This window comes from Molossus molossus, unplaced genomic scaffold (assembly GCF_014108415.1).
Source record: "Molossus molossus isolate mMolMol1 unplaced genomic scaffold, mMolMol1.p scaffold_m16_p_4, whole genome shotgun sequence".
NCBI classification, from domain to species: domain Eukaryota; kingdom Metazoa; phylum Chordata; class Mammalia; order Chiroptera; family Molossidae; genus Molossus; species Molossus molossus.
Window position 1 is genome coordinate 42,023,510 of NW_023425377.1, and position 15,710 is coordinate 42,039,219.

At 48.1% G+C, this 15,710-nt stretch overlaps 1 long non-coding RNA gene across 1 annotated transcript in view; it reads right to left on the reverse strand.

The window, feature by feature from the left end:
* Nucleotides 1–3,045: 3,045 nt before the first annotated feature.
* Nucleotides 3,046–15,710, reverse strand: part of LOC118643576 — a 40,226-nt gene continuing 27,561 nt past the window's right edge. The window contains exon 3 of the long non-coding RNA XR_004962011.1: nucleotides 3,046–4,820. This is a non-coding gene — a long non-coding RNA (uncharacterized LOC118643576). The remainder of the gene's footprint in view (nucleotides 4,821–15,710) is intronic.

Sequence of the window (15,710 nt, forward strand, 5' to 3'; positions counted from 1 at the left end):
CAACAGATAGCCAGGACTCTATGATATTTGAGGAAATCTTCCAATGAGAGAGAGAGAGAGAGAGAGAGAGAGAGAGAGAGAGAGAGAGAGATTGAGAACAAGACTAACAAAAAGAAGCCAAGAGGGAAAAAAGACAATGTAGAGAATGGAAGACTATTAAAACAAAACAAATGGACAAAGAAAAAAATAAATAATACCTTCAGAGGGATAAGAGGGAGATAGTATATTCATATAATAAGAATGTAATAATATGAAAAAGGAAGTCAGATAACAAGAAAGAGTATTGTATATTAAAAATAGTAAAGCCAAAATTTTTAAAAAATGAAACAAAACAGAAGGGTTGGAGAATAAAATCAGGGAAGTAAACCCAAAAGGCAAAGGGAGGGTAAATAAGAGAAAAAATGCTTTTGAAAAATTAGAAGGTTAATCCAATAGGCCCAACAGATAAAACAGAGGGGAGGAATTTATCAAAGAACTAACAAAATTTTTCCAGAACACAAGGACACATAACACACTACTTAGCTCAGCAGTTAAGAATATGTCTACATTCACTATTGATTTAATCAAAACTTATGTTATATTCTTGTCGGGAAGATGGGAAGTGGAGATTGGAAGGGTTTTATGGAAAAGTGCAATCCTCATCTACCACAAGAAGTCGATTGATGTCTAAAACTGGTAAATCAAGAAATAACAATATAAACAGAAATAAAAACTAATAAGAGGGTTGAAAGAGGTTACCTCTAGAGAGTGTGGAACTGAAAAAGGTGGGGAGGGCATTTTGATCATGAGCCTCTGCGCTATTGATATTTAAACCATATGCATGCATTATTTTAATACATTTGATAAAATAGAAATTAGTTGAAATAAATACAATAAAAAATTGGGATGTGATGGAATTAAATACATTTATTTGGAAAATTCACTTATGTGGATGAGCCATTCCCCAAGAATGCTCAATATATTGTCACAGTCAGGCAAAAACATCGTTAATGTGGAAAAGTTTCTCCTGATGTCACTGGCCAGTAAGGCAGTTGGTGGGATGGCAGTGGGGATGGGACCCTGAAAGCAGCCCCTGGGTGGCCCTGGCCCTCTTTCTCAGCTGTATTTGCCCGGGAGACCCTGCTCTTGAGCATGGGTCCTACCAGGCTGCCGAAGGAGAGAGGAGCCAGTCAGCCTTTCAGGATGACTTCTGGGAACTCACTAGTGCTGTGTACTGGTTTGATACAGTTTCAAATCCACTTGTTTATGACTCAGCTGAAGTTGCTTTAATTCACCTGTTTATGACAAAGACAAAAAAATTGCTTTCAGCAGTAAAGTGATTTTTATGTAAGGATGAAGGAGCCCTGGCAAGTTTGGCTCAGCAGTTAGAGCGTCGGCCTGTGGTCCAGAGAGACCCAGGTTCGGTTCCCACTAAGGGCATGTACCTCGGTTGCAGTTTGTCCCCGGCCCTGGTTGGGTTGTGCGGGTGGCAGCCATTCAATGTGTCCCTTTCACCTCGATGTTTCTCTCTCTCTCCCTCCCATTCTATCTGAACAAAAAATGGACGGGTGTCCTCGGGTGAAGATTAAAAAAAAAGAACAAAGGAAGTTGGGTCAGGATGTCATCATTTGTTGTCGTTGATAAACACTCAGTAGGTCAGCTGCTGAGAAGCCCTGCCCATGGGCTAAGCCATAGAACACGTAGAGGAGTCCCTGTGGCAGGTGGACATTCTGACTGTAAATACTGAGAATTTGTGAGGAATATCTGAATTTCTGGGCCGGCTGACTCTTTGCTGACTTAAAAGCCTCTGTAAAGGTGACTCCTGCTGGCAGTGGTGAAAGCCACGCAGCAGCCCAAGAAGGAGATCACCTTGCCCTTCAAACTGGCGCCGTTGTCCCCAGCAACATGCTCTAGTGACAAGGGACTTTTACTTTTTGCTCTGGCAGCTGGATGTCAGCTCTCAGTCAGCTAAGCATAAAGGTACACTTCAATTAAACTTGGACTTTTTCCCTTTTATCTCCCCTTGCCTGGAACAAGAGTGTAATTAATCCACCAATGCTTTGGAGTGTGTTATTTTTATTGGCTTATTTAGACATTATCCTGTATGTTACTGGCTCTTACAGTTCCCTCAGTGAACCTGTGTTAAATTATTAGCAAAGATAATCTCAGTTTCTGAGCATAATTTTGCCCTCCAAAACCAAACAACTAGGATTTCCTGCCTTTCCTACTCTGGACATAGATAAGAAGCTGGGTTTCTAAAGGTGGGTGAGGAGCCCAGCCCAGAGTGGAGCCGCAGGGCCCCCCAGGTGTGCTGGAGACAGGTGGTCTAAGCAGCGGAAGGTGAGCGCACACACTCAGCGTCCTCTGACAGGACAGGTGGGCCTTGAGTCACGTATTTCCCACCAGGGGCTCCCCCTGGAGGGGCAAAAGTGGGTATCTTGCCTGCAGGGGCTTGAGCCTTACCTCTGGGATGCATACTTGGGCACCAGCCCTCAGGCCCAACCATCTTTTTCATTCTTTTCCTTCACCGCCTTTCCTATTCCCCTCCTCCTGCCTCTACCTCTGTCCTCCCGAGCTCTGCCCTGGGCTGCTCAGCTCGCCTGCCTGCCAAATGCACTGCCATTTTTTATTTTTATTTTTTAACCTTTTCAATCATTACTTCCTCTTTTTAAAAATTTTATTACATCATCATTATGTAAGTAATTATTCCTTGTAAAAAAAATATATTGAAAACCACCCACAATTCCAACAGCCAAATAAAACCACCATTTGTTTATAAGTTTCCAGGTTTATACACAGGTAAATATACTAATAGTCCACATCTGAGGATCCATCTGCTAAGCACTCACCATGAGTCTCTCTGTGCTAAGGACCTTCGCCGTGTTAATCCCACCCAATCCTCACAACACAAGGAGGCAGGTGTCATGCCCCCCCCCCTTTTTTTTTAAGTTTTTTCTTCTTTATTGATTTTAGAGAGAGAGGAAGGGAGAGTGGGAGAGATAGAAACATCGATGAGAGAGAACATCGATTGGCCGCCTCCTGCATGCTCCACACTGGGGATTTAGCCCACAACCTGGGCATGTGCCCTGAACAGGAATCGAACCAGCAACCTCTTGGTGCATGGGTTGACTTTCAACCACTGAGCCACACGGGCCGGGCTGTCATGCCCTTTTCCAGGTAGGAAGCTGAGGCTTAGGGAGAGCACATCACTGGCCTGAGTCCCATACTGGTAAAAAGACTGCTCTAGATTGCCACCGTCCAGGCGGAGTCCAAAGCTATCAGACGAGTGGTGCGTGCTCGTCTGTGGCGAGTTCTTCCGAAGCCACTAAGGTATGAGTTGGCTGCATGCTGGTCCAGGGCAGAGACAGGCCCCATGATTCCCACGCAGCATATTCTCTACTTGGGGCATTTCTTTCTCAGTAGCCTACTAATGTCCCATGCTGGCAGGAACCCCCCTGCTTTTTCCATCTTGTCCAGGCCTTGTATAAACTGTAAGTGGTCCTTCCACACACTTTTATTCATATAGCCATGTATGAATGGTCAAGATATCTATTGTGCACCTTCTATAAAACCCCCTGCCCTCGTGGAGCTTGCAGTCTACTGGGAGAAACCAACAACCAAATAAATAAATAATATATGGTAGTCAGAAGAGGTAAGTGCTCTGGAGGAAAATTAAAGCAGGAGAGGGGGAGGGAGTGTTGGAGCAGGAAGTGCCAACAATCTAAACAGTGTGGCCAGGGAAGCCCAGGCAGCTGAGAAGTGAGCTATGAATAAAGACTGAAAGAAAGGAGGACACGCCCTGAGAATGAATGGGAAAGAGCCCTTCCAGGTGGAGGAAACAGCATGTGCAAAGGCTCGGAGGTGAGAGCCTGCCTGACAGGTAAAGATCCGTGGGGAGGGTGGTGTGGCCCGAGTTGAGCGGGTGAAGGGGAAGACAGACAGAGAATCAGAGAGCTAGTGAGAGGTTCCAGAGTGTGTGCAGAATTGAAAGAGGGCCCTGTATGAACTTGAGCTTTGACTCAGATGGGAGCCACTGGGAAGTTTTACACAGAGAAGTGACATGATGTGACTCACTTTTCAACAAGTGATCTGGATGCTGTGTTGACAATAAATTGGGGGCATAGGTAGAACATAGGCAGAAATCCTGGCAAGAGGTGACAGTGGCTTTGATTTGAGAGGTAACAATGCGGTACTAAGCTATGGTCAGATTCTCAAAAGTAGAGCCAACAGGATTCGCTGAAGGATTGGAAGTCGGGTATGAAATAACAGAATCGAGGAGGACTCTGAGATGTTGGCCTGAGCAAACCGGAGGATGGACTTGCCTTTACTGAGCTGCAGAAGCCCGCTGGGGGAGCATGTTTGGGGGAAGACAAGGAACGCCGTTTCAGACATGTTCAGTATGAAAGGCCTTGTCAATATTCAAGTGGAGAGGCCTGTAGGCAGGCAGATATCTGAGTATTGAGTTCAGCGGAGAGGTCCAGGCTGGAAATGAAGATATTTGAGTGCTCAGCAGGTAGCTCTTCAGGATGAGATCACCAAGGGGGTCTGTCAACAGAGAAGCTATCCAAGGACTGGCCCATTCAGTCGCTCAGCCAGGGAGACTAAGGAGTAACAAGTACAACAGGAGAAAAGGCTTCAAGGAGGATGGGGCAATCTACTGTGATAGGTCAAGTCAGACAAAGACAGTATTAATGATTGGATTTAGCATCTTGGAGTCACAGGTAATCCTGGTCAAGAGCAGGCTCCGTGGAATGAACGGTCGGGATGAGAGCCTGGTTGGAACGGGTTCCAAAGGGGAGCTGGAGTCGTGAGCTGGAGAACGAGGGGCCACGGCAGAAGCCCTGGAAGCAAAGGGGAGAGGGATGATAAGATCAATTGCTTCTACCTTCCCTCTACTCAGTTATAAAACATAAGGCACAAAGTTGGTGCTTCCACAACACCTGTTGGTGGCAGCCGTTGTTACCCAGCTAGACCAGGTGCTTCACGCAGAGCTTCACGCAGTTCTGGCCCCAAGCCGGCTCCCTGCCTCTGTACAGACGCCCAGGAAGTGATCCCCATGTCTCACTGTCATGTGTAACCGCAGGATCAGTGCCCACAGCTTGGGGCTGCTCCATTCCTTACAAACCCAGATCTCACTCAGGCCCCTTCTCCAGACAGAAAGTCAGAAGGAGTAAGACAGGCAGGGCCCTGCTCTCTTGAGCTTGCCTTCTGTGGAGGAGACAGATACATGGAAGGAAGCAGATGAGCAGGCAGGTCATTTCAGATGCAGAGAAGGGCAATGAAGACAATAAAATGGGCGAAAGAGGGAGAAAAAAATGTGGGAGGGGCCTCCTTCAGCCAGGCCATGTGGTCTGGTGGCCTCTCTGAGAAATGACATTAAATGACCTAGATGATGATACCCAAGTACTCAGGCTTCCGAATCTCCCAAGGCTGGGTGGGGACTGGGGCCATCTAAGTTCAGAGGCAAAAGATGACATTCTCTCTCTTTTCTATCTCTAAAATACATTGTGGGGTTTTTTCTCCATGATAACAAAAGACACACATTTTCACTGCAAGAAATGGAAAACCCTGAAAACAAGTCACTTACGGTTCTACTGCCCAGAGATAACCACTGTCCACATTTGGCATGCAGCCTCCCAGACACTGTCTATGTACACATAGAGACATATTTTTAAAAAACGAGATCCTGTTGTACATTCTGATTTGTGTATAGTTTTAGTCAGGAATTTTGACTAAACTGTTATGGACACTGTTCTCATGTTATTTAATTTTCTCCTACATGAGGATTTTCAATGGCTGCTTGGTATTCCATTGAATGCATACTTTTAAAGTATTTTATTTAATACTCAAACATTGGCTATTTAGATTGTTTCCAGGTGACAGCTACTATGAGTAAATGCTATCACAAGCAATCCTGTATCTTTTTTTCTTAGTGGAGGAGGCTAGCAAATTTCTGATTGTTTCCTCGTGTTAAAAGAAAATGTCATTGCACAGTGGGAGTGCCACAGGTCTCCTAAGATCAAGAGGCAGCCTGAGGCTAAGGGCAGTGCAGAGCTAAGCCAAGAACCCACAGAACCCAGAGGTCATTCAGATGCCAAAGGCTGATTTAATCCTTTGATTTATCCTGGTCCTGTTTTCTTCCCTAGAGGGCTTGAGCAGTAGAGAAACAGTAGGCCCCTCCCATAAAACCAGTGAAATTCAAAGGGATTCCCCACCTCAGCCAGGAAGAGGGTGTTACTCTCCGACTGAGCACAGGCAGCCCCACCCCCCACCCCCCTTGAAATCCCCTTGGGGAAGCTCCTCCCTCCATCCCTTCTTGGGGAAATTATCTGAGAGGTTGGGCATTCAGCCTTTCTTTGGGGCAGGGCTGCAGGGAAACACAGAGCTCTACAGAAGTTGCAGCTCCTCTCCTATCCCTGGCCCACCCTTGCTCCTGAATTCTGAGACAGTCCATGCCCACCATGGGAACATGTCCCGAAGGGCAGTGAGTTCTGGGTGGGGAAAGCACAAGCCTAGGAGGCCACCAGACTTGGGTTTGAATCTCAGCGCTGGCACGTTCCAGACTCATCTTGGGCAAGTGCTTCATGGAATGTAAGCTCCATGAGGGAGGGACTGGGTCTGTTTTGTTACTGTTATATCTGCAACCCTTAGCACATAGTATGTGCTCAAGAAATACTGTGCCAGGTCAATGCATGATCCTTTCTGAGCTTTAGTGTGCGCATCTGCAAAATGGGGATGGTAACACCTACCTCACAGGTTTGTTGTGGGGACTACATGAAACACGGCCTGGGCAGGAAGTCCTGCAGTTCCCCTTGTTAGAGAGAATCAGTTTGCCTCCACTCTTCTCACCACTGCACCCCAAACACGCCTCTGATCTGGTACACATCACACTGTGTGTGTGCTAGTCCAATTCTCCTGTTCGGCTCCAGGGCAGTTTGGAGACAGGAATTTTGCCTAGTACCCTCTGTGCCTCTGAACAATACTGTGAAGTAAGCAAGGTCCTTATCTCCATTCTACAGATGAGGAAACAGACTCAGAAAGGTTAGGTGCCCTGCCCTAAATCCACAGATGAGGAGTGGCAGGGCAAGATCTAAACCTGGTTCTGATTTCTTCTTCCCTGCTGTCTTCTAGGTGAGTCTCTTGCCAACAGGACTGGGGTTGGGGGGTGGAGTGAAGGAGGTGTGGAGGAAGCAAGCCAGTTCCCATGTCCCTAAGGGAAAAGGCAGGCAGAACTCCGAGAAGGAGGTCCTCAGGCAGTCAGTGGGACACCAGCAGTCTCCTGAGCCCCCTCTCATCTTCCTGTTGACCATCCTGCATGCAGCAGTCGTGGTCCCCCAAAGGCCTGTGGTTTGGCTGGTCTGGGACAGGCTGATGAAGGTGGGGGCCCCCAGGCTCCCTCTGCCCATGTGGAGCTCAGCCAGCAAGTGCACTGAATTGGGTTTCCTCAGCCCAGAGTTGATGGTCATGGTCCTAGCAGCAGAGGTAGTGGGTTGAGGGTACCTGCTCAGGACTGACCTATTTCTAGCTATGGGACTGGAGGGGCTCCTTACCAGACCACATGCATCTTGATTTACTCATCTCTGTGACCCCAATATCCTGCTGAGTGAGTGAGAGCCTCTAGTTGCTGACATTGCTGAGTGAGGGAGGGGAGGCAGCTAGACCTAAGCCAGGGATGCAGAAGAGGAAACAAAGGATCAGGTAGGAGGGTTTTTGATGACCAAGAATGGCCTCTGTCCACCCTCCCCCACGTGGACTTGCAGGTTTCTGGAGGGCAGTTCCGAGGCTGATTCATCTGTGTCTCTACCACACCCAGCAGATTACTTTGCAGAGAGTTGGTACTCAGTAAGTGTAGCTTATTGGAGATGTCCCTGGAAGCCAGTCCACAGGCTGACAGATGGCATCCGTGTTTTGTACCTGCGTTATGTGAAAAAGGGCCAGTCCTGCTGGTCCAGTGTCCTGACCAGGATGGCCCTGGGGAGTGGAGATCTTCACCTGTGGCATTCAGAGTGTGCCTCCCTCCCAAAGCCCACCCAGGCGACTGACTGCCTTCCTTCGTCAAACAGACTATTAGGGATCTAGGTGTCTCCTGGATCTAGGTGTCTCCCTGGTGATAGAGATGCACTGGGTGTGTGGTGTGACATCCTTGTCCTTGGGAATCTGGGAGGGTGGTGGCCATGAGAGAGGAGTTCAGAGCAATTATCTCCCTATTGAGAGTAAAGCTACTGCTTTTGCCTGAATGTTCAATTAGTGAGTCTCCTTCCCCCTGCTCTCCCCACAGCATGCAGCATCATATGGCTGCAGTGGTCCTCATCTGCATTCAAATAATGCTTTTCTTCAATCCTTGTTTGTCCACCAGGGTAAATCAAGGTTTCCTCTGCAGGTGTGCTGTGCGTGGGGCTTGTCTCTACGAGGCCAAACTCAGTATGTGTTTATCACCAGCATATCTGTGTAGCCTGAAGCTTCAGCTAAGCGTACCCAGACCCTGGAGTGGGCCATCAGGAGACCAGTCCATCCATGTTGCCTATATTAAGTCCACAGAATTAGGTCTAAACTTTTCAGACAGCAGCCAAAGGCCTCCTGGCCACGGCCCACTCCACCCGTCCACCCCGCTCCCATCCTGCACTTCTCTTATCTGACACGGTGGCTCGGGTGAGATGCCACTGCCTGGACCAGCTAGCTTTGGCTTAAGCCAGTGGCTCTCGAAGTGTGGTTCCCTGACCAGCAGCATCAGCACTACCTGGGACTTGTTAGAAATGTAGATCCTCAGACCCTACCCCAGACCCACTGAATCAGGCAGAGGCTCTGGGGCGGGGCCCAGCACCTGTGTTCTCGCCGACCCTCCAGGTGATCCGGACAGGCCCCAAAGCTTGAGAACCACCGGTTATGTCACTGCCTGAGCCTGGGCTGCTCTTCTCAGGCCTTTTCCGCCTGTTGTCATCTCAACCACCTTTCAAAGTTCAGCTCAATATGATCACTTTCAAGAAGCTGTCCTAACCCCCTAAGCACCTGCAAAAGCCTCTTCCTGGAACCCGAAGCCTCATTCTCGTGAAAGGGCTCCATTCCTGCTTCTCTTCACAGCATGCATTTTCTGCTTCATTTTACAGTGCACTGGGATCATTTTTTTAATTTTTTTATTTTTTTTTATCCTCACCCGAGGACATTTTTGCATTTTTTGTTCAGGTAGAGTGGGAGGGAGAGAGAGGAAGGAGAGAGAGAGAGAGAAACATCAACGTGAAGGGACACATCGAGTGGTTGCCACCCGCAGGACCAACCAGGGCCGGGGACAAACTGCAACCGAAGTACATGCCCTTAGCGGGAACTGAACCCAGGTCTCTCCAGACCGCAGGCCGACGCTCTAACCGCTGAGCCAAACTGGCCAGGGCTTTTTTTTTTTATCCTCACCCGAGGACATTTTTGCATTTTTTGTTCAGGCTGAGCGGGAGGGAGAGAGAGGAAGAGAGAGAGAGAGAAACATCGACGTGAAGGGACACATCGAGTGGTTGCCACCCGCAGGACCAACCAGGGCCGGGGACAAACTGCAACCGAGGTACGTGCCCTTAGCGGGAACCGAACCCAGGTCTCTCTGGACCACAGGCCGACGCTCCAACCGCTGAGCCAAACCGGCCAGGGCTGGGATCATTTTTTTAACTGTCTCCCAGACAGAGTGCACTCTTTCTCCCACACAAACGTTCTGAAAACACCTTCGAGAGGAGAGGCCATGTCTTACTTCCCTGTCTGTCAACAAACAGTGACTGAGGGCCCACTAAATGGGCAGGAAGTGCGCTGGGCACTGAGGCTTCAGAGAGAAAAGGTGTGGTGCTGTCCTCTAGGAGCAGACAATAATATAATATGTACTTTTTTTGGCACTGGCTTCTTTCTCTCAACATCTCCAAGACATTCATCGATATTATTAGGTGTCGCCATGATTTGTTCTTTTTGAAAATGGCTGTGGTGTATTCCACTGGATGGATATGATACACTTTACTTATCTGTTGTACTGATGGATATTTGGGCTGCTTCCACATTGGGGCTTCTATAAATAAACATACTACAAACACTGGTGGGTGTCTGCACTCAATCTTGAGTTTATACCTAGAAGTGGAGCCCGTGGTTTATGGAATGGGTAGAATCTTAGCTTTAAGAGACTGCTAACCAGTTTTTCAAAGAGTTTATATCAATTTACACTCCCACCCACAATGTATAAGGATTTGCCAATATTTGGTATTATCAATGTTTATTTTTCTTTATTGATTTTAGAGAGAGAGAGAGAAGGGAGAGGGAGACAAAGATAGAAACATCAATGAGTGAGAACATCGACTGGTCACCTCCTGCATGCCCCGCACTGGGGATTTGCCCCACAACCTGGGCATGTGCCCTGACCGGGAATCGAACTGGTGACCTCTTGGTGCATGGGTCGACACTCAACCACTGAGCCACACCGGCCAGGCAGTATCATCAATCTTTCAAGTTTTAGTCCTTTAGGTGGGTGTATAATGGTATCTTATACATTTTAGTTTGCTTATTGGATATTTAGATATCCACTTTGAAGACGTTCCTGTTCAAGACGCTTACCTATTTTGTCTGTCTTGTCTTAGGAACTTGTAAGAGTTCCTTGAACATTCCGATACAAGTCCTCTGTCGTGGTATGTTCCTAAAAATCTCAGTCTGTGGCTTGCCTTTTCACTCTTTTTAAAATTGTTTTTATTTGAGAGAGAGAAAGAAATATTGATGTAGAAGAGAAACATCGATTGGCTGCCTCTTACACGTGCCCCAACCAGGGATGGAGCCCGAAACCTGGGTATGTGCCCCAACCAGGGATCAAACCCGCAAACTTTTGGTGTACAGGACAATGCTCCAATCACCTGAGCCACCCAGCCAGGGCGCCTTTTCACTTTTGAAATGATACTTTTGATGAACAAAAGTTCATGAAAGTCAATTTATCTGTCTTTTCATCTATGACTAGTGCTTTTTGTACCCTGTTTAAGAAATCTTTATTTTAACATCAAGAAATCCAGTGAACATAGAAATAACAAAAAACGCTAATATTAAAAGCACAACGAAGTGAAGGAGAAAGTCTGATGTGAGTGTCGAAGAAGGATGCCAAATGATCATGACGGTGTGCCTGCTTGAGTGTGACGTGAAAAGCCTGGGCTTTGTCCTGTGACGTGATGTAGGTGAGAGGTGAGCCTCTGATCAGTTCAACAAGCATGTCTGGTGCCCAGTTTGGATGGGTGCTATGTCAGGTGCTGGGATAGCTCTGTGGGAAGAAAGACACTGGCTGATGGGTTCAAAGAAGAACCATCTCTTGTGTGTGTTAAACTGGGTCAGCACCACAAACCCGGCAGACTCCCCCTCGAAAAGGCCCTGCTCCTGCTCTGCTCCTCTGCGCCAGAGCCTGCAAAGAGAAGCGTTAACACTGGTCCAGCTGGCTGGAAGGGGAAATTCTCCCCTCCTGAGTCACCACAGAGGGAGGAGCTTCGGAGAGTAAGCAGGGGCTACAGCGGATCACTGTGTCTGCTTCACTAAGCTGCTTCTTTTCCAAAACCCCCTGTGATGCTGTCGGATGAAGTCCAGGTCCCCAAACTTTCCCCATGTTTCCCCCAGTTTGAACAGAACAATACCCAGAAAATGACAAGCTGCCTCTTTAAATGACTTCCTCAAAGAAAATAAAAGAGATCTCAGACTCCAGGTAATGGATAGTAGTTTGCAATGACCAAGCCCCCACTCCTCTGCTGGCCCCTGTCACTTGGCCAAGAAGACTCCAACCACCAGATGACGCAAGTTCCCTTCTGCTCCTTCAGCAGAGAGCCAGCCCAGCACTCTCCCTGCTCGGGGAGCTATGCCGCACATGGCATCGGGAGCTCAGAGATGGGGGCCCACGTCCCCAACACCACTGCTGACAGAGCATACCTGCTCTCAGGAGGGCAGTGACTACAGATATTGTTCACGTTGCTGGTCTTGGGGAAAACCACAAAGTGATCTCAAGCAACACCCAGGTTCCTGGTCTGGCCCTGTTCCGCACCCCTCACCATCACCTCTCCCCATTCACCATCCTCTCATCGGAAGAACTCAGAACTCCAGGGTAGGGTAGGATGAGTCCTTGAATTCCACAAATGGTATTCAAGATTCTGCATGTTTGGGCATTTTCCTAGGGAATGGGTCCATCTAGTTTTTTAGATTCTAGAAGGGGTGTGCGACCTCAAAGAGGCTAAGCACCCCTGGACTGGCCCTTGCTAAATACAGTGTATCAGTTAGATAAGTTTGTCAATGAGTTATGCATCTTTAGCTAATTGCATTTCCAGAATAACCTGGGGAAGGGGAGTTCTTAACTGAAAATATATTTCTAATGGCAAAACTGAGGTGCTGTTCATACCTGAGGGGAGGACGACTTTGAAGAACAGGGGCCTTGCCCTGGCCAGTTTGGCTCAGCAGTTAGAGCGTTGGCCTGTGGTCCGGAGAGACCCGGGTTCGGTTCCCGCTAAGGGCATGTACCTCGGTTGCAGTTTGTTCCCGGCCCTGGTTGGTCGTGCGGGTGGCAGCCACTCGATGTGTCTCTTTCACATCGATGTTTCTCTCTCTCTCTCTCTCTTCCTCTCTCTCCCTTCCACTCTATCTGTACAAAAAATGGAAAAATGTCCTCGGGTGAGAATAAAAAAAAAAAAAAAAAGAACGGGGGCCTTCTTGCTGTCTGTCCTTGAAGCCAGTGGTGCAGAAGGCCAGTTTTCCTGTCTAGGTGGTTTTTCAGAGGTTACTGGAGTGGGGACAAGGGATTGGTGATTAGGATGTGTCAAAAAAACAGTCATTTCCCTCAAGGCTACCGAGGTTGCTAAGACCTTAAGAAAGATGGGAGATTCCCACCATGACGTTGGGGCCCAGGAGCCCTGTTTCCACTGTCATATCGAATATCAAACTGGAAGAGCCTGTCTGGAGCACATGCTCCCTCCTGAGAAGGCCAAGCATCCAGGCCCCTACTCTCTGCTGGTGACTAGGTGCAGCTGTCCTCAGTAGGAGCAACCTGAGGGCTCCTCCTCCCTCTCAATGCACAGCTCTTCCTCCCAGACTCTCTGAGCTTCCTGACCAAGCCAGGGCCCGGCCCCCGTGCAAGCAAGAGGAAGTGATTCTGCAAGTCCTCCCAGGGACTCCCAGGGCTGGCTCAGGCATCAGACTGTTAAATAAGTGGGATTTTTTTTCAGTGTTTTCAGAAACTGTTGCTTAAAAATATATATATAACCATCCAAACCGCTTATGTAACCCTTGGCAAATCTCAACAGACATGGTTCCCTACTTATAACTGTGGCCAGCACTTAAAAAAGGAGAAGTGGAGGGGTTGTCAAAATCAGAGGCCGTCACGCTCAAGTTCAATGCTTTAGTAACTGAGTTCAATATTTTACTCTAATCTGAGAAGTTTCTTTTTATGCACTTTGCCCCTTTCCTGGTTTTCTTTTCCTTTGTTGTTCCCTGCTGTGCATCATACACTCCTGACAGTTTCTGGAAACATCAGCACTATCTTCCTGAAACAGAGACCAGAATATACCCAGAACTTGGTATTTAGGGGTTTTTAGAATGACTGTGCTGAAATTCATTTAAAAGCCTAGGAATATTCTATTCTCATAGATACTCCATGCCTACCAGGGTCAACACGGCTCCCTTCTACCCTCCATATACCCGCGGGGTCTGCTCTGTCTTCGGATTTCCCTCCTTGGAAGTGGGCATCAGACTACTTGGCCCAGCTCTCAGGGGTGTCCGCTCTCTAGATCCGTGCACCTGGATCAATATGGTCCCTAAACTAGAAGCTCTGATTACAAGGGGAATGAAAAGTTCCTGGGGGACAATCAGGCATCAGACTTTGTGAAGGCGATGATCTGGGCTTCTTTCTAGAATCCCTATGGAAGAGGGGGGAGTGGTTTCCATTCCTTAGACTCCATCTCTTGTAGAAAAACATCCTCTTCCTTATTAGAAAGGTTGTTCTTCGGGTTAAAGCAGTGGTTTGGATCACATATTTTTCTGATAAAAAAAAAAAAAGAATCTGCTGAAAGCTAGGCCTCCACCAAGTGCACAATTTGGTACCACTTGAGAAGAGGGTGGGTTCACAGCTCTCGAAGATGAGCCTGTGGACCTAGAGATAAGGGTCTGTGAGAGGCTTCCTGATATTACAAAGCCTCTAAGAATTCCTAACCACTGTCAAACCAGCACCAACAGCCGAGGTCTCAGCCTGGAACCTCCCTGCCTCCACCAGCACCGGATGCCCTAACAGAGAAGGCAAAGGCACCGGCCCTCACACCCTAGGGTTTCTCCTCAGGGCCCAACAGCTTGGAGGGATGGAAGGGAGAGTAAAGGGTGTGGCCACCCAGTCCTAGTCTCCTTCAGCTGAGCGACATCAGTCCAGAGACATCTAAAGGAGGGGGGAGAGGGCCAGAAGTTCTTCCTCTCTGTTCTCTCCACCCACTTTCATCCCCAAACCCTGATGATGGCCCTGCTGTGCCCGCCCAGGAAACCCTCTGCCACTTCCCACAGGTCTCCTCCCACAGAAGTTCTTTAACTGGTGGGTGTGGGAAAGAGGAAGAGAAAAACTATTTCTCTCCCTTCCAAATCCCTCCATGAACACAACTGGAAAATGATTATTCATCCAACCTGGAGGCCTCATTCCAGGTGTAATAAAGGCTCTTCTTACACCTATAAGGAGAATGAGCACTGAAGAGTTGCAAAATCCCAACTCATAAAAATGTGGTTGAAAAAGGGATGCCCCCAAAAGTTCCCATCTGTTGACCAGAGGCAATTAAAGTGATGATTTTAAAAAACCTTTGGGGTCTTTCCAAATCACGGACGAAAACATAAATGGAGGAAGACATACTTTAGCCTTAAAACTCTCCGACTTGGTACCAAACTAGGTGATCCCCAACAATAGTAAACACCCTCTCCCCAGCACCCTTCTGCCTACCTTGCCTCACCCACATGAGGTCACAGACAATCAACAAACATTTATTGACCTCTGACCGTGTGCTTCCAACCATGCCAGGAGCTGGAGTGCTGCAACCTTGGTGCTTTGAGAGGAGCCGGGAAATGTTTCAGTTAACATTTGCTGTGTGCCTACACTGTGCTAGGTTTTGGGGTTTGAGGGACTAAGAACCTGGGAAAAGAATACTCCAACGTGGGAAGTATTAATTTACAAATAGCACCACAGGCACAAGGAGCAATTAATTCTGCATGGTGGGATCAGGGAAGGTAACCCAGAGAGGTAACACTTGAGTTGAGCTTTGAAAATATATTAGGATTTTGATGGGTACCGCTGGGAAGGAGCAGCATTGCAGGCAGGAACAACTGAGTGAGCAAAGGTTGGGGTGCAGGTGGTGTAGACAGTTGGTCGTGTGGGGTATGGCATGCAGACAGGCCAGTGGCACCAGCGCATGGGGTCTGGGAGCAGGGAAAGAGAAAATAAGAGGTAGACTGCAGATTATGATAGCCATGGACAAGTGCCATTCAGAGCACCTGCTGCCCAGACTGACAGCCTTCAGCTTCAGGATCTGCCCTACCATTCAAGTCAAGGCCACACTGCCTCCTGGGAAGCTCCCAGCCAATGGCAGATTACGGCAGGGGTGCTACGGCCTCTTCATTTCCGCCCAAAGTGGAACTCCTCCAACGGGCAGTCTGTGCTGGAGCTCCCCACTAGAATGGCTGAGATGTTCTTGAAGCTGCATCACAGTCGGGGAGTCTTCCTACTCAATCCTCCTACT